A 23,831-nucleotide genomic window follows, 5' to 3' on the forward strand; every position below is an offset into this window, starting at 1 on the left:
ATTCGTCATTCCCGGTACATTCCCGGTAACTCCGAAAACCTTCCGATAATCAAATGAGGTCATCCTATGTATCAATCTTCGTTTCCGGACTATTCCGGAAACCCTCGTGACGTCCGTGATCTCATCCGGGACTCCGAACAACATTCGGTAACCAACCATATAACTCAAATACGCATAAAACAACGTCGAACCTTAAGTGTGCAGACCCTGCGGGTTCGAGAACTATGTAGACATGACCCGAGAGACTCCTCGGTCAATATCCAATAGCGGGACCTGGATGCCCATATTGGATCCTACATATTCTACGAAGATCTTATCGTTTGAACCTCAGTGCCAAAGATTCATATAATCCCGTATGTCATTCCCTTTGTCCTTCAGTATGTTACTTGCCCGAGATTCGATCGTGAGTATCCGTATACCTATTTCAATCTCGTTTACCGGCAAGTCTCTTTACTCGTTCCGTAATACAAGATCCCGCAACTTACACTAAGTTACATTGCTTGCAAGGCTTGTGTGTGATGTTGTATTACCGAGTGGGCCCCGAGATACCTCTCCGTCACACGGAGTGACAAATCCCAGTCTTGATCCATACTAACTCAACTAACACCTTCGGAGATACCTGTAGAGCATCTTTATAGTCACCCAGTTACGTTGCAACGTTTGATACACACAAAGCATTCCTCCGGTGTCAGTGAGTTATATGATCTCATGGTCATAGGAATAAATACTTGACACGCAGAAAACAGTAGCAACAAAATGACACGATCAACATGCTACGTCTTATTAGTTTCGGTCTAGTCCATCACATGATTCTCCTAATGACGTGATCCAGTTATCAAGCAACAACACCTTGTTCATAATCAGAAGACACTGACTATCTTTGATCAACTGGCTAGCCAACTAGAGGCTTGCTAGGGACGGTGTTTTTGTCTATGTATCCACACATGTAAATGAGTCTTCATTCAATACAATTATAGCATGGATAATAAACGATTATCTTGATACAGGAATTATAATAATAACTATATTTATTATTGCCTCTAGGGCATAATTCCAACAGTCTCCCACTTGCACTAGAGTCAATAATCTTGCCCTCACATCATCATGTGAATTACATTGTAATAAATCTAACACCCATACAGTTCTGGTGTTGATCATGTTTTGGCCGTGGAAGAGGTTTAGTCAGCGGGTCTGCTACATTCAGATCCGTGTGCACTTTGCATATATTCACGTCCTCTCCTTCGACGTAGTCGCGGATGAGGTTGAAGCGTCGTTTGATGTGTCTGGTCTTCTTGTGAAACCATGGTTCCTTTGCTAAGGCAATGGCACCCGTGTTGTCACAGAACAAGGTTATTGGATTCAGTGCGCTTGGCACCACTCCAAGATCCGTCATGAATTGCTTCATCCAGAAACCCTCCTTAGCCGCCTCCAGGCAGCCATGTACTCCGCTTCACATGTAGAATCTGCTACGACGCTTTGCTTGGAACTGCACCAGCTTACCGCACCCCCATTAAGAATAAATACGTATCCGGTTTGCGACTTAGAGTCGTCCGGATCTGTGTCAAAGCTTGCATCGACGTAACCTTTTACGGCGAGCTCTTCGTCACCTCCATACACGAGAAACATCTCCTTAGTCCTTTTCAGGTACTTCAGGATATTCTTGACCGCTGTCCAGTGATCCACTCCTGGATTACTCTGGAACCTACCTGCCATACTTATGGCCAGGCTAACATCCGGTCTAGTGCACAACATTGCATACATGATAGAACCTATGGCTGAAGCATAGGGGACGGAGCGCATATGCTCTCTATCTTCATCAGTTGCTGGGCATTGAGTCTTACTCAATCTCGTACCTTGTAAAACTGGCAAGAATACTTTCTTGGACTGTTCCATTTTGAACCTCTTCAAAACTTTATCAAGGTATGTGCTTTGTGAAAGTCCTATCAGGCGTTTTGATCTATCCCTATAGATCTTAATGCCTAGAATGTAAGCAGCTTCTCCTAGGTCCTTCATAGAGAAACTCTTATTTAAGTAATCCTTTATGCTCTCTAAAAACTCCACGTTGTTTCCAATCAGCAATATGTCATCCACATATAATATTAGAAACGCCACAGAGCTCCCACTCACTTTCTTGTAAATACAAGATTCTCCAACCACTTGTATAAACTCAAATGCTTTGATCACCTCATCAAAGCGTTTGTTCCAACTCCGAGATGCTTGCACCAGTCCATAAATGGATCGCTGGAGCTTGCACACCTTGTTAGCATTCTTAGGATCGACAAAACCTTCGGGTTGTATCATATACAACTCTTCCTTAAGGAAACCGTTAAGGAACGCCGTTTTGACATCCATCTGCCAGATTTCATAATCGAAAAATGTAGCTATTGCTAACATGATTCTGACGGACTTAAGCATCGCTACGGGTGAGAATGTCTCATCGTAGTCAACTCCTTGAACTTGTGAAAACCCTTTGCCACAAGTCGAGCTTTATAAACGGTCACATTGCCGTCAGCGTCCGTCTTCCTCTTAAAGATCCATTTGTTCTGAATAGCCTTGCGGCCCTCAGGTAGTACCTCCAAAGTCCACACTTTGTTCTCATACATGGATCCTATCTCGGACTTCATGGCTTCTAGCCATTTGTTGGAATCTGGGCCCACCATTGCTTCTTCATAATTTGCAGGTTCATTGTTGTCTAACAACATGATTGATAAGACGGGATTACCGTACCACTCTGGAGCAGCACGTGGTCTCGTCGACCTGCGTGGTTCGACAGAAACTTGAACTGGAGCTTCATGATCATCATCATTAACTTCCCCCTCAACCGGCGTTGCAATGACAGAGGTTTCCCCTTGCCCTGCGCCACCATCCAGAGGGATGAGAGGTTCGACAACCTCGTCAAGTTCTATCTTCCTCCCACTCAATTCTCTCGTGAGAAACTCCTTCTCGAGAAAAGCTCCGTTTTTAGCAACAAACACTTTGCCCTCGGATTTGAGATAGAAGGTGTACCCAACTGTCTCTTTTGGGTAACCTATGAAGACGCACTTTTCCGCTTTGGGTTCCAGCTTTTCAGGCTGAAGCTTTTTGACATAAGCATCATATCCCCAAACTTTAAGAAACGACAACTTTGGCCTTTTGCCATACCACAGTTCGTATGGTGTCGTCTCAACGGATTTTGATGGTGCCCTATTTAAAGTGAATGCAGTTGTTTCTAATGCATAACCCCAAAACGATAACGGCAAATCAGTAAGAGACATCATAGATCGCACCATCTCTAATAGAGTACGATTACGACGTTCGGACACACCATTACGCTGTGGTGTTCCAGGCGGTGTTAACTGTGAAACAATTCCACATTGTCTTAAGTGAGTACCAAACTCGAAACTCAGATATTCACCCCCACGATCAGACCGTAGGAACTTGATCTTCTTGTTACGATGATTTTCCACTTCACTCTGAAATTGTTTGAACTTTTCAAATGTTTCAGACTTGTGCTTCATCAAGTAGACATAACCATATCTACTCAAATCGTCAGTGAAGGTGAGAAAATAACGATATCCGCCGTGTGCCTCCACGCTTATCGGACCACACACATCGGTATGTATGATTTCCAATAAGTCACTTGCACGCTCCATTGTTCTGGAGAACGGAGTCTTAGTCATCTTGCCCATGAGGCATGGTTCGCACGTGTCAAGTGAATCAAAGTCAAGTGACTCCAAAAGTCCATCAGCATGGAGTTTCTTCATGCGCTTTACACCAATATGACCTAAGCGGCAGTGCCACAAAAATATGGCGCTATCATTGTTAACTCTAACTCTTTTGGTCTCAATGTTATGTATATGCGTATCGCTATCAAGATTCAATATGAACAATCCTCTCACATTAGGTGCATGACCATAAAAGATGTTACTCATAGAAATAGAACAACCGTTATCCTCTGACTTAAAAGAGTAACCGTCTCGCAACAAACAAGATCCAGATATAATGTTCATGCTCAACGCAGGCACTAAATAACAATGATTTAAGTTCATCACTAATCCTGATGGTAACTGAAGTGACACTGTGCCGACGGCGATTGCATCAACCTTGGAACCATTTCCTACGCGCATCGTCACTTCATCTTTCGCCAGCCTTCGTCTATTCCGCAGTTCCTGTTTCGAGTTGCAAATATGAGCAACAGAACCGGTATCAAATACCCAGGCACTACTACGAGAGCCGGTTAAGTACACATCAATAACATGTATATCAAATATACCTGATTTTTCTTTGGCCGCCTTCTTATCTGCCAGATACTTGGGGCAATTGCGCTTCCAGTGACCCATACCCTTGCAATAGTAACACTCCGTTTCAGGCTTAGGTCCAGCTCTGGGTTTCTTCGTCGGATTGGCAACAGGCTTGCCGCTCTTCTTCGAATTGCCCTTCTTGCCTTTGCCGTTTCTCTTGAAACTAGTGGTCTTATTCACCATCAACACTTGATGCTCTTTACGGAGTTCAGACTCTGCGACTTTCAGCATCGCAAACAACTCGCCGGGAGACTTGTTCATCCCTTGCATGTTGTAGTTCAACACACAGCCTTTATAGCTTGGCGGCAGTGATTGAAGGATTCTGTCAGTGATAGCTTCTTGCGGAGTTCAATCCCCAGCTCAGCTAGACGGTTTGAGTACCCAGACATTTTGAGCACATGTTCACTAACAAACGAGTTTTCCTCCATCTTGCAAGCATAGAATTTATCGGAGGTCTCATACCTCTCGATCCGGGCGTTCTTCTGAAAGATAAACTTCAACTCCTGGAACATCTCAAATGCTCCATGATGCTCAAAGCGACGTTGAAGTCCCGGTTCTAAGCCATACAAGACTGCACATTGAACTATTGAGTAGTCCTCCTTACGCGCTAACCAAGCGTTCTTAACATCCCGATCAGCCGTAGCGGGTGGTTCATCTCCTAGCGCAGCATTAAGGACATAATCCTTCTTCCCAGCTTGTAAGATTAGCTTAAGATTACGAGCCCAGTCTACAAAGTTGCTTCCATCATCTTTCAACTTAGCTTTCTCTAGGAACGTATTAAAATTCAGGATGACTATCGCGTGAGCCATGATCTACAACACAAATATATTCAAAGTGGACTTTAGACTATGTTCAAGATAATTAGAGTTTAACTTAATCAAATTATTTGCTAAACTCCCACTCAAAAAGTACATCTCTCTAGTCATTTGAGTGGTTCATGATCCACTTACACTAGCTCAAGTCCGATCATCACGTGAGTTGATTATAGTTTCAGTGGTAAGCATCCCTAAGCTAATCATATCATCTATATGATTCATGATCGACCTTTCGGTCTCATGTGTTCCGAGGCCATGTCTGCACATGCTAGGCTCGTCAAGCTTAACCCGAGTGTTCCGCGTGCGCAACTGTTTTGCACCCGTTGTATGTGAACGTTGAGTCTATCACACCCGATCATCACGTGGTGTCTCGAAACGACGAACTGTAGCAACGGTGCACAGTCGGGGAGAACACAATTTCGTCTTGAAATTTTAGTGAGAGATCACCTCATAATGCTACCGTCATTCTAAGCAAAATAAGGTGCATAAAAGGATTAACATCACATGCAATTCATAAGTGACATGATATGGCCATCATCAACGTGCTTCTTGATCTCCATCACCAAAGCACCGGCACGATCTTCTTGTCACCGGCGCCACGCCATGATCTCCATCAACGTGTTGCCATCGGGGTTGTCGTGCTACTCATGCTATTACTACTAAAGCTACATCCTAGCAAAATAGTAAACGCATCTGCAAGCACAAACGTTAGTATAAAGACAACCCTATGGCTCCTGCCGGTTGCCGTACCATCGACATGCAAGTCGATATTTTCTATTACAACATGATCATCTCATACATCCAATATATCACATCACATCGTTGGCCATATCACATCACAAGCATACCCTGCAAAAACAAGTTAGACGTCCTCTAATTTTGTTGTTGCATGTTTTACGTGGTGACCAAGGGTATCTAGTAGGATCGCATCTTACTTACGCAAACACCACAACGGAGATATATGAGTTGCTATTTAACCTCATCCAAGGACCTCCTCGGTCAAATCCGATTCAACTAAAGTTGGAGAAACCGACACTTGCCAGTCATCTTTGAGCAACGGGGTTACTCGTAACGATGAAACCAGTCTCTCGTAAGCGTACGAGTAATGTCGGTCCAAGCCGCTTCAATCCAACAATACCGCGGAATCAAGAAAAGACTAAGGAGGGCAGAAAAACGCACATCACCGCCCACAAAAACTTTTGTGTTCTACTCGAGAAGACATCTACGCATGAACCTAGCTCATGATGCCACTGTTGGGGAACGTCGCATGGGAAACAAAAAATTTCCTACGCGCACGAAGACCTATCATGGTGATGTCCATCTACGAGAGGGGATGAGTGATCTACGTACCCTTGTAGATTGTACAGCAGAAGCGTTAGTGAACGCGGTTGATGTAGTGGAACGTCCTCACGTCCCTCGATCCGCCCCGCGAAAAATCCCGCGATCAGTCCCACGATCTAGTACCGAACGGACGGCACCTCCGCGTTCAGCACACGTACAGCTCGACGATGATCTCGGCCTTCTTGATCCAGCAAGAGAGACGGAGAGGTAGAAGAGTTCTCCGGCAGCGTGACGGCGCTCTGGAGGTTGGTGATGACCTTGTCTCAGCAGGGCTCCGCCCGAGCTCCGCAGAAACACGATCTAGAGGAAAAACCGTGGAGGTATGTGGTCGGGCTGCCGTGGAAAAGTCGTCTCAAATCAGCCCCAATACCTCCGCATATATAGGTGGGAGGGAGGGGACCTTGCCTTGGGGCTCAAGGAGCCCCAAGGGGGTCGGCCGAGTCCAAGGGGGGAAGGCTCCCCCCCCCAAACCGAGTTGGACTTGGTTTGGTGGGTGGGAGTCCTTCCCTTCCTTCCCACCTTCCTTTTTTTTTCTTTCTCTTTGATTTTCCTTTGTATGGCGCATAGGGCCCTTTTGGGCTGCCCCACCAGCCCACTAAGGGCTGGTGCGCCACCCTTATGGCCTATGGGCTTCCCCGGGGTGGGTTGCCCCCCCCCCCCCCGATGAACTCCCGGAACCCATTCGTCATTCCCGGTACATTCCCGGTAACTCCGAAAACCTTCCGATAATCAAATGAGGTCATCCTATATATCAATCTTCGTTTCCGGACTATTTCGGAAACCCTCGTGACGTCCGTGATCTCATCCGGGACTCCGAACAACATTCGGTAACCAACCATATAACTCAAATACGCATAAAACAACATCGAACCTTAAGTGTGCAGACCCTGCGGGTTCGAGAACTATGTAGACATGACCCGAGAGACTCCTCGGTCAATATCCAATAGCGGGACCTGGATGCCCATATTGGATCCTACATATTCTACGAAGATCTTATCGTTTGAACCTCAGTGCCAAGGATTCATATAATCCCGTATGTCATTCCCTTTGTCCTTCGGTATGTTACTTGCCCGAGATTCGATCGTCAGTATCCGTATACCTATTTCAATCTCGTTTACCGGCAAGTCTCTTTACTCGTTCCGTAATACAAGATCCCGCAACTTACACTAAGTTACATTGCTTGCAAGGCTTGTGTGTGATGTTGTATTACCGAGTGGGCCCCGAGATACCTCTCCGTCACACGGAGTGACAAATCCCAGTCTTGATCCATACTAACTCAACTAACACCTTCGGAGATACCTGTAGAGCATCTTTATAGTCACCCAGTTACGTTGCGACGTTTGATACACACAAAGCATTCCTCCGGTGTCAGTGAGTTATATGATCTCATGGTCATAGGAATAAATACTTGACACGCAGAAAACAGTAGCAACAAAATGACACGATCAACATGCTACGTCTTATTAGTTTGGGTCTAGTCCATCACGTGATTCTGCTAATGACGTGATCCAGTTATCAAGCAACAACACCTTGTTCATAATCAGAAGACACTGACTATCTTTGATCAACTGGCTAGCCAACTAGAGGCTTGCTAGGGACGGTGTTTTTGTCTATGTATCCACACATGTAAATGAGTCTTCATTCAATACAATTATAGCATGGATAATAAACGATTATCTTGATACAGGAATTATAATAATAACTATATTTATTATTGCCTCTAGGGCATAATTCCAACATCCGCGTGGACAAAACCGGACGCAAAAATGAAAATGGGTCTTCGTGTTGGGTCATCACTTTTGTCTGCGCCAACCTATGCGGACGTGGTCGGACGAAATGGGTACTTCCGTTGGGATTGCTCTTATAGCCGGTTACACCAAGCAGCAGAAACATAAACGGGCGGGTTGAGTTTGCGTTGCCCTAATTACATAGAGAATTATTTTATTTTTTGTAAAATTAATTGCATAAAAATGTTATTCCAACAAAAGTCCAAGTGTTGCAACCAACTCAAATCAAGGAACCTCAATAGCTCCCGCTAGGAGTTCACCCACCACCATGTCTCCTAGCCGCGCATGGCCAACAGGTACACGGTCTCAGAGTCTGTGCCATCCGAGGGTGCTATGGAATGCTTGAAGACTTGGTCGAAGACCTCAGAATCGAAGAAGTTAGTAATGGGTCGACGTACCCACTCCCGGGTCAGAGAAGGTCAGTATTGCCTCGTGGCTCCTCAGGAAAAACCATGTATATCTCGTCTAAGGAGCTTCCTTTCGCTTTTGACATTATCAGCTTGATCAAGGGAGCGTGTCACTACTGTGCACAAAAGGGGTGTGTTGTCCTTGACTTCTTGGCTCGACGATAGCAAATTCTTCTATGGCCCCATGCCACACTTCATGGACAATGACGAGTTTATCATGAGCAGAATGGACCCTCTTTTTGTCGGTTCTTGGGCCGGCCTAGGCGGTGACGAAGACACAAAGGAGTCGTAGACTTAGGGTTGTATGAGTGGAGGGGGTGTAACATATCAGTTCTCCTCTAATATCCTAACCTATATCCGTTTTCTTTTGTGGGATATCACAACTCATATATGACACGGATGAAACATGCCATTTCCTATATGACTACATGAACGAAGCTTATTCATGGACTGAGGCTGGACACCAGCTCAAGTTATAGGCCCAACAAATGAGTTGTTCATGCTTTTATTATGCTTTATGTAAATGGCCATTCATGAACGTTGCATGCCTAAAGTTCGTTTAGCATGAAGCAATCAGCTAGGTTTGTGTGTCCTTGAGTTCAACCCATTCATGATTCATCTCGACGTGTTACTGGCTACTGGATACATACTTTTTTGTTGTTGGCCCCTTCAGACCAATAACGCGTAGCCGCGTGTGCAGGCAAGCAGTTACACTAAAGAAGTAAAGATCCAAACACAATTTTGCTGCATGGATTGCATTTTTCTAGATAATAAGTAAATTTTATTGATTCAAAATAAAAAATATTGTAGCCGTGGATTTGTTATCTTGGTCCACTAACACCCGTGAAACCTATGCATGAGTGTCTATCTACCATGCAATATGCATTATTAGTGCATTGTAAACGTATTTTAAATCCCAACATATTTGATTGTGATATGTGTTAACTTTTTATGTCAGGATATTTTTGTTTGTGTTTCTACATAAAAGTTTCCCATAGTTAATATCTATTTAGAAATCAAATGTTCAATTCTACGATAACATGTGGGGTATCATCTAGTTCTTAACAAGATCTCTGTTCCATGCACATGGTGTGGGATAGGTGGGGTAATGATCGGGCCGGACCCTAATTCAATTTTCCATGGAAATCCTTATTTTGTAGATTAAAAAAGTGAAAATCAGTTCAAAAATGTTTAAAATATATTAAATGAAAAAATATATTCAAGTTTGTATTCTAAAAAATATTAACCAGAAATTCGAAAAATAGATTGTTACATACTTGAAAAATTTATTTAAATTGTATTTCAAAATGTTCATCGCACATTTGAAAAATGTCTATCATGTATTTTAGAAACATTAATTATGTATTTGGAAAATATTATTCACAATAAAAAATGTTTGCTTGTATTTGAATAATCGCATATTAAATAAAGATCCATCAAATATTTAAAAAAATGTTCATAGCCTACTTAAAATTTGGGAGGAAAATGTTTTTTGCCGTTTTTCTTCTCAAATAGTTGTGTATGGACTATGTAGTGATTGAGAGAGTCCGTGTGAGTAGGAAGGGTGGGAAACTTTTTAATTTTACGGGCAAAACTATGAGGAATTTTATTAGGTTGTATACATGTGTTTGAGCTTCATATTGACTCCCCTATTGGTGCTACTACTGTGTGCCACGTATGCACAGAGAGAGCCTTTGAACTATGTGAGCTTAGGATGAACAATGTATGAGCTCGCAAACTGTGGTCCAGAAGCTTAGCCAGTTACGGCTGCTCCAAGGCACGATCTTGGTGGCGTCATAAACTATACAGTAACACACACTAAAATGGCTCCCGTCCCCCTCCTCCCCCCTCCGCTGCCCTCACGGCAACCGGAGCCCAGATCTCTCCTCCCAGCCCAAACCACCGCTCTCCTGCCGGCCGCGCCTCGGTCCTGCAGCTGCTGGTCTCCCCACCAGCGTGTCTCTCGTCGGTCTCTCCCTGCCCGCGAGCAGGCGTCGCAGCAGTTGGGATCTCCCTGCCGAAAAGATCTCCGGGATCGATTCAATGCCGGATCCCGCCGCCTGCAGGTGTATCTTCCTCTTTCCAGCCTCCGGCAGCGCTGCCCTCTGTGTCTGCCTGTGCCCCCCCTCCTCGGCCCAGACTGCGTTCCCTGCTCGTGGTGCCCGAGGGGAGGGAGACGCAGTCCTCGTCCGTCGCGCCTCCTCGCCCGCAGCTGAAATCCCTTATTGTGGCTCCTGGATCCACACCGCGCGCCAGCGCCCAGTCCTTTACTGCCGACGATGCTGCCGATCCGTCGATGGATTGGAACCTGGTGCGTTCCAGGAAGGAGAAGAGGGTGATGAAGGCTACCTCTTCTGGAGATCTGCATCGGCAACGATGCGCTCCGCCTTCTGACCCCGTGGCTCTGCAGCAGCACCTAGCATTCAAAGCCAGATTCAATGGCCGCTGCTTCCGGTGCCTTTCAAAACGCCATCGCCTTGCATCCTGCCGTGACCCCATCCGTTGCATCCGTTGCAAGGGTTCAGGCCATCTTGTGCGCTCCTGCACCTCCAACCTCCATTCCCAGCTGCATCCTCCCACCCGTAATCCACCACAGCATCCTCCCCCACTCCAGGGGAACCCAGCCGCCTGGCCCGCTCTGCCTGTGAGGCCCGGTCTGATGGAGTTCACACCTGGCCTTGCCTCCCGTCGTCCGGAGCGTTCGTCCTGCATCGTGGTGAGCTCGCCAGAGATGGAGGCTGATGCCTATCATCTGCGTCGCTCGGCGCTCACGGCCACTGCTCCTGACGCCAGGGTCGACCTCAACACTGCCCTGGTCGCTGTGGCGCTGCACATCCCACGCGACACCATCCAAGTGGCCTCGACGCACCCTGAAGATTACCTGATTTGGTTCGCAGAGCCCTTCCAGCGTGACCTGGCCCTCAAGCGTGGCTACGTTCGTGTTGATGGCATCCGGCTGCAACTCGAGCAATGGGAACCGGCGCCGGCTCGCACTATTCGCAGCCTCCGGTTCTACTGCCGACTCGCAATTTCCGGGATCACGTTCCATGCTTGGCGTCTGGATGTGGTGAAGAAGCTTATGGGTGGCTCTTGCATCGTCGACCGAATGGAGCGGCAGACCGAGCGACTTCAGAATGTCACTGCCTTCTTCGTATGGGTATGGACGGAGAACCCAGACTACATCCCCAAGGCGGCTGATCTCACCATTGTTGAGCGTGCCGGGGACGGCCGCAACAGACACCAGCTGCCGGATGGTGTGTCGGCCGAGGAGGGACGACAGGGACCGATGACTGGAGTTCTCATCCACCTAGTCCTGGCCAAGGACTACTCCCCTGTCGCCTCCGACTGCTCCACCACGCCTAAGTACCCGCGCATCTACACCTACAATGTGCAGATCGGCACCATGGACGGGCGTGTTGTGCCACCTAGGCACCCTTCCGATGCTGGCTCCTCGCGCCTCCCTCGACGGCGGGATGATGATGATGCTGATGATGGAGGGCAGGGCCGGCCGCGTTGTCGCCGCGCCGGAAAGCGCCGCTCCCTCTGGCAGTCCGTTGTTGGGCAAGCCCAATGTCGCGACACTGCACGGTTCGACCCTGCACCGCGACGTGGTGGACGTCACGGAGAGCGCTGGGGGCGAGCGGTGGCTCGCCACCGGGCACCTAGCCGCTCCTCGGACAGGGATGGCAGATGGTGCACGTCTCCAAGCCCGCCGTCAGCTCCGCGTCAGGCAGCATCTGCTTCCTCCTACACTGCGATCCCTGCTGGCTCTGTGCGTCGGCCTCCCTCGCATCGCTCTGGGCATGACTCTGAAGACTCTCACTCCATAGCGACGGTTATGGGTCATGGCTCCAGCGGCCAGGCTGCCGTAGCTGCAGGCAGTCCCGTTTGTTCCCCTGCTGCTGCCCAGCTCCCATCCTCAAGCAGGGCCGAACCGGCAGCCAGACTAAGCCTGGAGCGCATCTCCTCTGGAGAACGTTGGAAGGGCGCAACTGCTACCTCCGCAGCTCTGTCGCCGTTAGAAGAAGTTCTGGTTGCTGCCTCTAACAGCAGGTCTCCGCAGTTCTGTTTTCCTATGAGGCAATCCTCTGAAGATGCCGGGCTACACGGCAGCATGCTATATTCTTTTGGGGGCGTGGGAATCTCTCCTCCAGCCAACAATCATCTGCTGCACCGTCTAAATGAAGAACAGTCCACAGCCATTCTGCCTGGGCCTTTCAATCCTGCTGTTCATCTTCCTGGGAATGAGTGGGTCACTAATAGAGGCTTTGCAGCGACGGTCTCCTGGGATCGCCTCGCTGATGCAAGCTCTGCACAGCATGCCTGCTTCCACAGCGGAGGCCCAGATGTTGTGCCGCTCAACAGCTGGGAAGCGTTCGTGGCCAGGACACCGGCAATAGATTTCTCTGCCCTGCAAGGAGCTCCTCCTATCATGCCGCCTGAGGTTAACTTTGGACCTGGAGTTCAGCTGGAGCATGCTGGCTCAGATAGAAACCAAATGCAAGATGTGGCCCAGGGCAGAGAGATTGTCAATGCAATCATCTCTCGCGTGGCCTCCCTGCCTTCAGAGAAGCAACACTGGTTTATAGAGCGAGTGGCTGATCTACTCTCACCCTCACTGTTGGGAGTGCCAGCAAAATCAGACCCATCACCGGGACAGGCCAGAAAGAAATTGTTCGCCTCCATGACTAAGATGACCAAGAGCACCAAAGCGTGCGCTGCCAGTTCATCTTTCATGGCCTCCAGGAAGTCACAAGCAAGATTCTGCGTCCGCCTTGGTCTGATAAAAGATATCAGCGAGTTTAACGAAGAAACCCTTAAGATGTATCTGAGCTTCTTCAAGAACCCAATGCCAGAACCGCTGCTATCCAAGCTTGCAGAGGTAGATGGGATTAAGGCTCCGCCATGCATTAACCTCTCGGATGAAAACCTTCAGCTCATTCTCGACGAGCTGAACGCGGAAACAAACTGATGAAACAGATCACCCAACTGTGCTACCAATCTCTTATGGATTGTGCAGCCAACTCGATGAAGGGGACCCCTGCTGCTGGATGGGCAGCACAACCACTGGCAGAGCTTTATTCTATTTGCCTAACTGGCCACAACAAGCCAGCTTCTTTCTTCTTAGCCTATTTTCTTTTTTCCCTTAGTCTATCTCACGCGTCGGTGACGTCTGAGACTAAATTTGTAGCTGGATCTAGAGCCGCGCGGATTGCGCCTGCTCCTTGTTTTCACGTGCCGGAGGCACCTGATAAACCCCTGTTATGTGTCCGAATAGCACTTATTTGTGTCACCATTTGTACTCACGCGCCGGCGGCGCCTAAATATCATCTCGCCTTTTGCTCTGCTTCATCATCCTTGTGTTTGCCTCTCGTTAGGCTGTTTGTTACAACAGCTCTTTATGGATGATAGACTAGCTATTCTATGCTGGAACGTGCGAGGACTAAACGACCGAGCTAGGCGGTTAGTTGTCAGGTCCATGGTTCAGCAATGCGGATGCTCCATCCTATGCTTGCAAGAATCAAAGCTACGCCTACTCTCCGATGAAGACAGACAGGAGATTGGAGGCCAGAAACTACAGGGAGCAATTTCGCTGGCTGCAGATGGAACAAGGGGAGGCCTGATTCTACTATGGGATACATCACAATATACCGCATCAGACATTGCAGTTAGAGAATTCTCCATCTCTGCAACAATGGCACCTCTCAATGGATGCCCATGGACAATCACCACTGTGTACGGACCGCACGTTGATGCTAGCAGGACTCTTTTTTTGAACGAATTGCGACAGATTGCTGGTTCTGTACGCACCCCATGGCCTGTGCTTGGAGATTTCAATCTCATCACCTCGGCGGCAGATAAGAACAACCACAACTTAGACAGAAGATGGATGCTCCGATTTCGGCAGGCTCTGAACGCCTCCAGTCTGAAAGAAATTAGGTTGATCGGCAGGAAATACACTTGGTCAAACGAACAATCACCTCCAACGTTGGTAAGGCTAGACCGCGCGTTCTGTACCGTGGACTGGGAACTTAAATTCAGAAACACAAAGCTGCTGCCTCAGTCTTCCTCCATGTTGGACCACTGCCCACTTCTCCTTATAAACGAGGGAATGCTGAGAAAACAAAGGCGCTTTCAGTTTGAGCATTATTGGCAACACGTTCAAAGATTTCAGGAAGTGGTCGCGGCGGCCTGGAGCGGTGTACCTGTGCAGACAGACCCAATCTCCTCCTTCAACACCAAGCTCACATCAGTTGCAAGGGCACTGTCGGTATGGAGCAAAGCCAGGATTGGGAACCTGCAGCTGCAGTTGCTAGCAGCACAGGAGCTCATTCTCAGATTAGACTGTGCTCAGGATCAGCGCACCCTCACGGCCTACGAAAGCACAACCAGGCTGATGCTTAAGTCACGATGTCTTGGATTGGCAGTTTTACTCAGAATAAAACAGCGGCAACGTGTGAAGGTGTCCTGGTTAAAAGACAATATCTCCAGTTCAAAGATGCTATTCATCAAGGCAAACTCGCGTGCCAGGAAGAGCACAATTCATTCACTTTTAAACCCCCTTGGAGCGCTTCTGAGCGACCAACCAACCATTCTCAATGCGGTTGGCGAGCACTTCTCTGCAGTTCTGGGAACACCGCCTCAAATTTCAAAATCCTTTTGCTGGGACTTTCTTCAAATTACTCCAAAAAACCTACAGGATCTTGAACATGCTTTCTCTCTTGACGAGATAAAGGAAGCTATTTGGGACATGCCAGTGGATAAAGCACCTGGCCCCGATGGCTTCCCAGGAGCGTTCTATCGCGCATGTTGGGAGATTATTAAGGAAGATCTGCTAGTTGTTTTCCAACGGTTGTTTTCACTCAATACCAGATCATTTCATAAGGTCAATGATGCTTTGATTGTGCTGATACCCAAGAAAAAAGACCCTACACAGATCGGAGATTACAGACCAATTAGCCTGATCCACAGCCTAATGAAAATTATTACAAAAGTGTTTGCACGAAGGCTAGCGCCTCGGCTACCCTCTCTGATTTCAAATGCCAGAGTGCATTCATGAGCGGACGCGGCATCCAGGAGAATTTTCTCTATGTACAGAGCCTAGCAAAGCACTATCACAGGGCACGGCTACCTTCCGTCCTGCTAAAACTTGATCTGGCAAAGGCTTTTGACACTGTTTCCTGGCCCTATATCTTAAGCTGTATGCAGGCGATGGGATTTGGACAACGATGGTGTGCTTGGATATCTAGGATATTATCCTCCTCTTCTTCAATGGTCATGGTTAATGGTGTTCCCACTGCTAGGATATGGCACAAATGTGGAGTTCGACAAGGAGACCCAATATCACCTTTCTTATTTATCATTGCTATGGAGCCCCTTCACCGGATTTTCGACATGGCAACTACACATGGTCTCCTATCACCGTTTCGGGGACGGACAACCACAATGAGAACATCGCTGTACGCTGACGACCTGACACTCTTTGTCAACCCGGTTCACGAGGACATGATCTCGGTTGGATTGATCCTACAGACTTTCCAGGAGGTAACTGGCCTCCGTACAAACTTTGCGAAAAGTGTTGCGTTTCCAATTCGTTGTGATGGCCTTAACCTACAGCAAGTGTTGCTGCCACTGGGGATACCAATTGGAGTTTTTCCCTCAACCTACCTTGGGATGGCGCTTTCTATCAAGAAACTTCAAAAAATCCACTACCTCAACATCATGTCCAAATTTGACAATAGAATGGCCGGTTGGAAAGGCAAGCTAATGTCCAAGGGAGATAGGCTAATCCTGGCAAAATCGGTTCTTCAGTCCCTGCTTGTCTACATGCTCTCATCGCATAAACCTCTAAGATGGCTACTAAAATGGTTTGATCAGCGCACAAGAGCTTGGTTTTGGTGTGCCGAAGAAAAATGCAATGGAGGACAATGCCGAGTTAGATGGGATATCGTATGTCCCCCAAAACGACTTGGAGGTCTTGGACTTCATGACATGGAGAAGTTTGCTCGTGCACTGAGATTAAGATGGATATGGCTGCGATGGACCGATGCCAACATCCCGACTGTTGGCGCAGGAGGACCATGTGATGACAGAGACTTCGCCATTTTCGCTGGGGCCACTATTGTGACCGTAGGCGATGGGAAAACAGCTCTTTTCTGGAAGGATGCTTGGCTACAGGGGATGGCACCAAGAGAAATCGCACCTAATTTGTTTGCAGGCTCTACAAGGAAAGGCAGAACCGTCTATGATGCGCTCTTGAGAGATAATTGGATCAATGACCTCCAGCGCAACTGGCAGAATGATATGATTGATGAACTTATTAACCTATCCACTTTGCTGAATCAAACTCAGCTAAGCACGATGATCAGAGACTCAATCACTTGTAAGCTAACAACTGATGGTGCATACACTGCAAGATCTGCTTACCTTTTCCAATTTGAGGGTATGATCAACTACAATCTATACTCCTCGATCTGGCGGACTTGGGCGCCACCCAAATGCAAGATTTTTTTGTGGATGGCCATGCAAAGGAAGATCCTCACTGCAGACGTGTTACTTCTGAGAGGATGGGACAATAACTATTTCTGCCCTCTATGCATGTGATGCCTGGAGACGGCCACACATCTCTTCTCTGAGTGCTCTTGGTCGACAAAGATTTGGGTGCAAATGGCTGTCTACACAAACTGACCATCCTTACAGCCTGCTTCCTGGCCGGCTGACCGACCACTACACGACTGGTTTCAGGCTCTAAGCAGTGCTGATTTCGACGCACGAAGGAAGAAAGGGACACGGGCCCTTGCAATACTGATCTGTTGGGAGCTTTGGCTCGAGCGCAACCGTAGGGTTTTCCAAAAGAAAGAGCTCCCAATAAACACATTGCTCACACGCATTAAAGATGAAGCTGCAGCTTGAAAGCTTGCTGGCTGCCCAATTGTTTTTGATCCAGGCTGAAAACATTTTTTGGGGGCCACCCCCACCCCCTTGTTGCCTTGCAAAGCGGGCAATAGTAGTCTTCTTTTTCTTTCTTTTTTGATGTTATTTGCTTAACTATTGTACCTTGGTCGTCGGCCACTTCCTTCTTAATAGAATCGCAGCAGATCTCCTGCTGTCTTCCAAAAATAAACTATACAGTATGTTTTGTGATTTTGCCATGAGCTATGTCCTAGAATTTGTGATCACTTTTGTATGTTGTTTGATGCTTGCCATGTTCAAAATTTCAATTTTAATTTGAACTATGTCATTTGCAAAGGAAAATTTAGAAAGTTGTTGGATTTATTTATCTTTGAATTACCGTGGTGGCAAAGCAATTATGAAGTATAGTAATATTGTCGAGCATGTACTAGAAAAGAGAATAATGCACAAATGGGTGACATGCTTTCCTTGGGTGATCTCGCAATGTGCCCATCCAACGTGCGCGCACACACACATTATTTTTTGGGAGACTCTCTCACAAATGAGGGACTTGACATTACACAGAGGGTACGTACGTAGTCTGTCTAGTCAGAGCTTCCCTCGAAAAGGTGATCCAAGCGACGCGGTACACTAGTTGCCACTTGCTACCGTCGGAACTTGTCCTACTACAACTCCTGCAGCAACGAGGAGTTGTGAGCCACGATGTGCCGTGCAACTATTGTAGCTTGTGAGCCACCGACCACATCAATTGACGCACCGACCCAGCGCCATTCGAGGATGCTAGGCGTGATTGAAGACTTGGTTGGTACGCCTCAGAATCAGAGAAGTTAGCAAGTTGACTTGGAGTAGATGTACCCACGTTCGGCACGAGGAACGCAATACTCGACACTGGGTGCATCACAAATACCGAATACATCTACCTACATGACCTTTTTCACGAATACGCAATACTTGCATATCATTTCATTGATAAAAGAAGTAGAAAGAGTATATAGAGATACAACACATGACACAGACGTGGATAGACGTGAACATGGTGCCCGGAGCAGAGAGACAAGGGTAGCTCAGCCCGTAAAGAGGATACAACACAACAAAACCAACCAAACCCAAACCGAAAGCGGCGATGCCAAACCAACAGAAACTCCAACATCGAGCCAAAACCGAGGACACCGCGAGCGACAAGATAGTGCCGTGAGGAAGCAATACGACGTCGAGACATCGTCACTATCCGGTCCGGGGAACCCGGACCTAGGGTTTCCCCTGAAATCAAAGAGGGGCTTAGCTGAAGACCTTGGCAGCGCCTCCAAGAAGAAAACGACATCCGCGAGTGTCGTTGCTGCCAGCACCGGCAAGCCGAGCAGTGATCTCTCCCTAACCTGAAGCTGAGCGATCCCATAGCCACCGGATCCGGAACCGTAGATGAGGAGGCCAACGCTGGTCAGAACCACCAAGATAGAAAGGGGAGGCCAACCGTAGATAGGAAGGCCAACGCTGGTCCGAACCACCTACATGACCTTGGAAGCGCATTCGGCATCATCGGGCCGGTCAGGGGCATGTCCTGCGTTATTGGGCTTGGCATCCGTGCGCTTGTTGGTTTCTAAGCTCGGTGATAGCAATTTCTCCTAATGCCTCACATCACACTTCATCGACGATGGCGACTTCAACACAGATGCCATGAGCGATTACATTGTTGGTGGGTTGGCCAGCCTTAGCGGTGACAGAGACACACCCATCACAGCAGTAACCCGACGAAGGAGTAATATGTTCAAAGGTGTACGAGTGGATTTGGTGTGACATGTCAGTTATCCTCTAATATCCTAACTCATAGATGACAGATACAAAACATGTCATTTTCTATATGTCATTTTCTATACCACTACATGGACAAATCTTATCTTCAGATTGAGGCTGGACACCAGCTCAATTTATAGGACCCTGCAAATGAGGTATTCACGCTTTCATTATGCAAACGACCATGCATGCATATTACGTGCCTAAAGTTCGTTTAACATGAAGCAAGCACCTATCTCACATATTTACAATTAGGAATTAAATTTATATTGTACTTCCTCCGTTTCAAAATAAATGTCTTAACCTTAGTATAACTTTGTACTAAGGTTAGTATAAATTTAAGACACTTATTTTGGGACTGAGGAGGTATACAATATTTAGAAATCAAATATTTAATTTAATTATAACTAGCAAAAAGGACCGTACATTGCAATGAAAGATTTTTTTTCATAATGTTCAATCATTATGACCATATTTTGTTGCATCACCGAGATACACTATCACTTTTAATACTACAAATCATATTTTTTTAAATCATGGATATTTTTTTAAACTCGTGAACATATTTAAAATCACGAACATTTTTCAAATTCGTGAATACTTATACTAATTTTCGGACATTTTTCTAAAATCAAGAATATTTTATACTGTATGCAAACATTTTTTTCAAATTATGAAAAGTCTTTTACAACAATTTTCTTGAATCGGAGAACATTTCTAGAATCGACGAACATTTTTGGAAATCGGTGGAATAATTCTTATTATTCACGGACAGTTTTTTGATTTATCAAACTTTTTTTGATTTAACGAACATTTTTTTTATTTTTTTGTCGGTGGCCTCATTGGCGTGTTTGCTGGCGACGACAATCGAAGCAGTGCGTGGGGGCTTTGGCTTGATGGGGAGCTCGGGAGGAGCATGGGAGGCGGGGGATCCAGATCCCGTAGCACACCAGTTGTTTCGGTGGGAAAGATTGCAACAACTACTCAGTTGCAAAATTTAGTCTACGTAATACATTGTTTTCGAGCCATCTGATTTAAATCAGATCCGACGGCTATGAAAACAGCGGACGCACTCATCCTTATCAGTCGCATGTTTTGAGTCATTTCCCAAATCTTATGGAGTGGGGACTTCACATTCAAATATGCTGTGTAATTTTTTTTCTTGCAAAATCATGTGGAGTAGGAACTACCGAACATCGAGTAGGCGAATCACCTGGACCAGTAGCAATGAGTTCACCCATCTCCTAGAGGCTTAATCCTTCTTAACCGAAAAAAAAAGGTTTTGTCAAGTTAGAACGGCACACATGGTCTCACAAATGAAAAAACCCAGTAGTAACATGTAAAAATCAGATCAAGATGCAGAAAACGAAAAGATACAACGAGAGGAGGGAGCATACCTGAATTCTTTGCTCTCAGTGCCCCGTTGCAGTTGTTCGCCGCCAGCATAGTCTGACAAAAAAGGGATTACATCTTACCTGAACCTGTTGTTCCCAGTGCCTCATTCAGTGATCGACCCTGGTAAGATTGAGCACGGAGACATGACGACTAAATGATTTTTTTAGTATTTGTGGTGGGCCGCAAGAAAAAACTTGACCATATATTCCGCCGTAGGCCGCCAGATAGGAGGTAACGTCCACAGGCGGGAGTGAACGGGCCAGACCCATGTCCTAGATTTAGCAAAAAAAAAAAAAACCTTGGAACCATTTATTTCAGAGTTTAAAAAAACTAAAATAAGTTAAAATACAGAAAATGAAAAATGTCCACAGTCCTGCTATAAAAATGTCCGTTACAAATTTGAAAAGAATGTTGGTCCTGTAAAAATGTTTATAGTATTTTAAATGTTTACCACATATTTTAGAAATTCTCATATCGTATTTGAAAAATGTTAGTCACATATTAAAAAGTGTTTATGTACATTTGAAAATTTTCACCCATGTTAGAAGATGTTCATCTCGCACTTGAGAAATGTTCATCGCATATTTGAACAATGCTCATAGCATACTTTAAAATGTTCATCCTATATTGAGAAACGTTCATTCCAAATTATCATGAATACAACAAAACAGTAAAAAATAAACTAAGCGTACACGTTTAATAAAAACACAGAAACATGCAGCAATCAGGAACAAAAATGAAACAACAAGAAAAACATCAGAAATTATGAGAAAAAAGGAAAAATGAAAATGAAATTGCTACTGACCCCTCTGGCCTCTGAGTCACCTATTCCTCGGCCTACGTGTGGAATAGGATTCTTGCTAAAGTTTGAAGGGAATTTGGTGGCCTCGGAATTTTGTGCAGACATGGAATAGATTGGTGGCATTGAGTTTCAGCTTATTTTTGGCGGTACCAGATTAATAATTATTTCTATTCCCTTCTCTTTATAGTATTCTTCTTTCTGGTTATGATTTCGCTTCTTTTTGCAGAAAAATATTGTTAACAAATTTTTGAAAAATTCAACGTAAAATTTGGTAACACTTTTTTAAAGCACATAAGTATTTTTTTGAAACATTTTAAGAAAATTTTGCAACCAAAATTCTCTTAACACTTCATAAAGCACAGAAACATTTCTTTTAAGAATGAATTACATGATTTAAAAGAATGACACTTTTCTGAATTATATGGATATTTTTGAATTACATGAAGAGTTTCTTAAAATACATGATCGTTTTTATTATATGTGTGCGCATTTTTCTAATTAAATGAAGAAATTTTGAAATGCTTGGACATTGTTTTAAATACATGAACACTTTCTAAAATTTAAGTGAACCTTTTCCACTAATGAATATTATTTTTAGCATCAGACTACAGTAAAGAAGAAATTAGAAAATCAAAACAAAAAGGGAAGTTATTTAAGTAGTTTTTCTTTCTGACAGGAGCAAGGAGCAGGTGGGAGCGCAACTGTTTTTCCCTCATAGGAATGAACCTCACACGATAGTGTTACATGGGCTAGGCCAGTACGCACTATGGCGGCTATTCATCGCTTGAGCACTCCCTGTTGGATCCCTTTTTCAACTGTATCTTTTGCGAGGCCGAACGGGCTAGTTTGTAAATTATAGTTTAAGCATCGAGTTAGATCGGGCTTGTGAATATATCACTCATTGAGCCACTCATCGACGACGAACAACCGAACACCCGCCTTCACCGGTTGGCTAGTGGCAAGAGCGAGACACCTCTCTAAAAGTACATCGTGCTAGATCGGGCTTGCCAATGTGTCACTCATTGGGCCACTCATTGATGGCGTATAACCGAGCACAGTCGAACACTTTTCTTCACCAGCTGACCGATGACGAGGGTGAGACATTTTTCTAAACCAACACACGATGACGCAAATTATTAAGCAGACATTACTAGGCGTCGTTTTGTTCTGGTGGCACCGACTATTCAAATAATGATGCATCCCATCTGCCATATGCGACGAATATGTCCTAAACATATCTAAATTTTCAAACACCTTTTCTTCGGTTTTGCCCACTTAATTGGCTGAAGTGGATGGAAAACAACAGGAATGATGCTATTTTTCAAAAGAATTGCGGAAAATAGTGTTACTTAATGTGCATGAATAAAAGTCTAAAAAATAAACTAAAAATGTTTTGCGAAAGACATGAGGGAGAATGCCACCTATTGGAGATTGGACCCTCGGTAGGCCTGAGAGGGACAAGCCCCAAGGAGGAGGCACGTGGGCCCACAGGGAGCTCCATCCTTCCTTGAGGGTAGTTATCGCCCTCGCCATCATGACACTCACACGATTATAGCATAATTTTTCTCACACTGAGTGGCCACCGACATCGTCGTTCTTTGTAGCAGAAGACTGTTCAGAGGCAAATTCCACCTCCCGAGGGGCTGAATCTTCACCGTCAACTCCATCTCTCTCATAACCATCATAATTTTCCACATTTGTGTGTGAGTAATTTGTTATACGCACATGGGTTGGATGCAAACTGGTTGATACCAACAATGTAACTATGCTAAGATCTTTAAGGTCTTGATCACGAAATGATGATTGTTTTTGATTTACTGTTTCTATGACTTTGCTATACTTAATGTCTATTATTTGAGGCAAAGCAATATAATTTCATATCTGAACCGTATCATAATGTTTATGTGTTGGGCTGTATCCGCAGGTTGCATGCACCTATTATAGACTCAGGCAACCCTGATTGTGACAGGTCGGGATATCAATTAGGATGTCTATAATGTTAGGATCCCTTTTTATTTTTGAATTGCTAACGCGTTGGTTTGGTTGTCTAAAAAAGTATAAATTGGTTACCCTTATTGTGACCCAGTGACATGGTAGTGTGTGATAACAAATGTTGTACAATTTATTAAGAATAACTCTAGTGACATGGTAGTATATGATCATAATTGTTGGACAAGTTCTTAGAAATAAGATTATTCGATTATGTATGCGATACATGCCAGGGGAAGATTTTTAGCCCTCAGACTCCATTGAGCCTGAAATTTTTTAAAATTCAAAATTTGACCTTTTAAATTTCAAAA

The sequence above is a fragment of the Hordeum vulgare genome, chromosome 7H (genome assembly GCF_904849725.1).
Source record: "Hordeum vulgare subsp. vulgare chromosome 7H, MorexV3_pseudomolecules_assembly, whole genome shotgun sequence".
Classification (NCBI taxonomy): Eukaryota; Viridiplantae; Streptophyta; class Magnoliopsida; order Poales; family Poaceae; genus Hordeum; species Hordeum vulgare.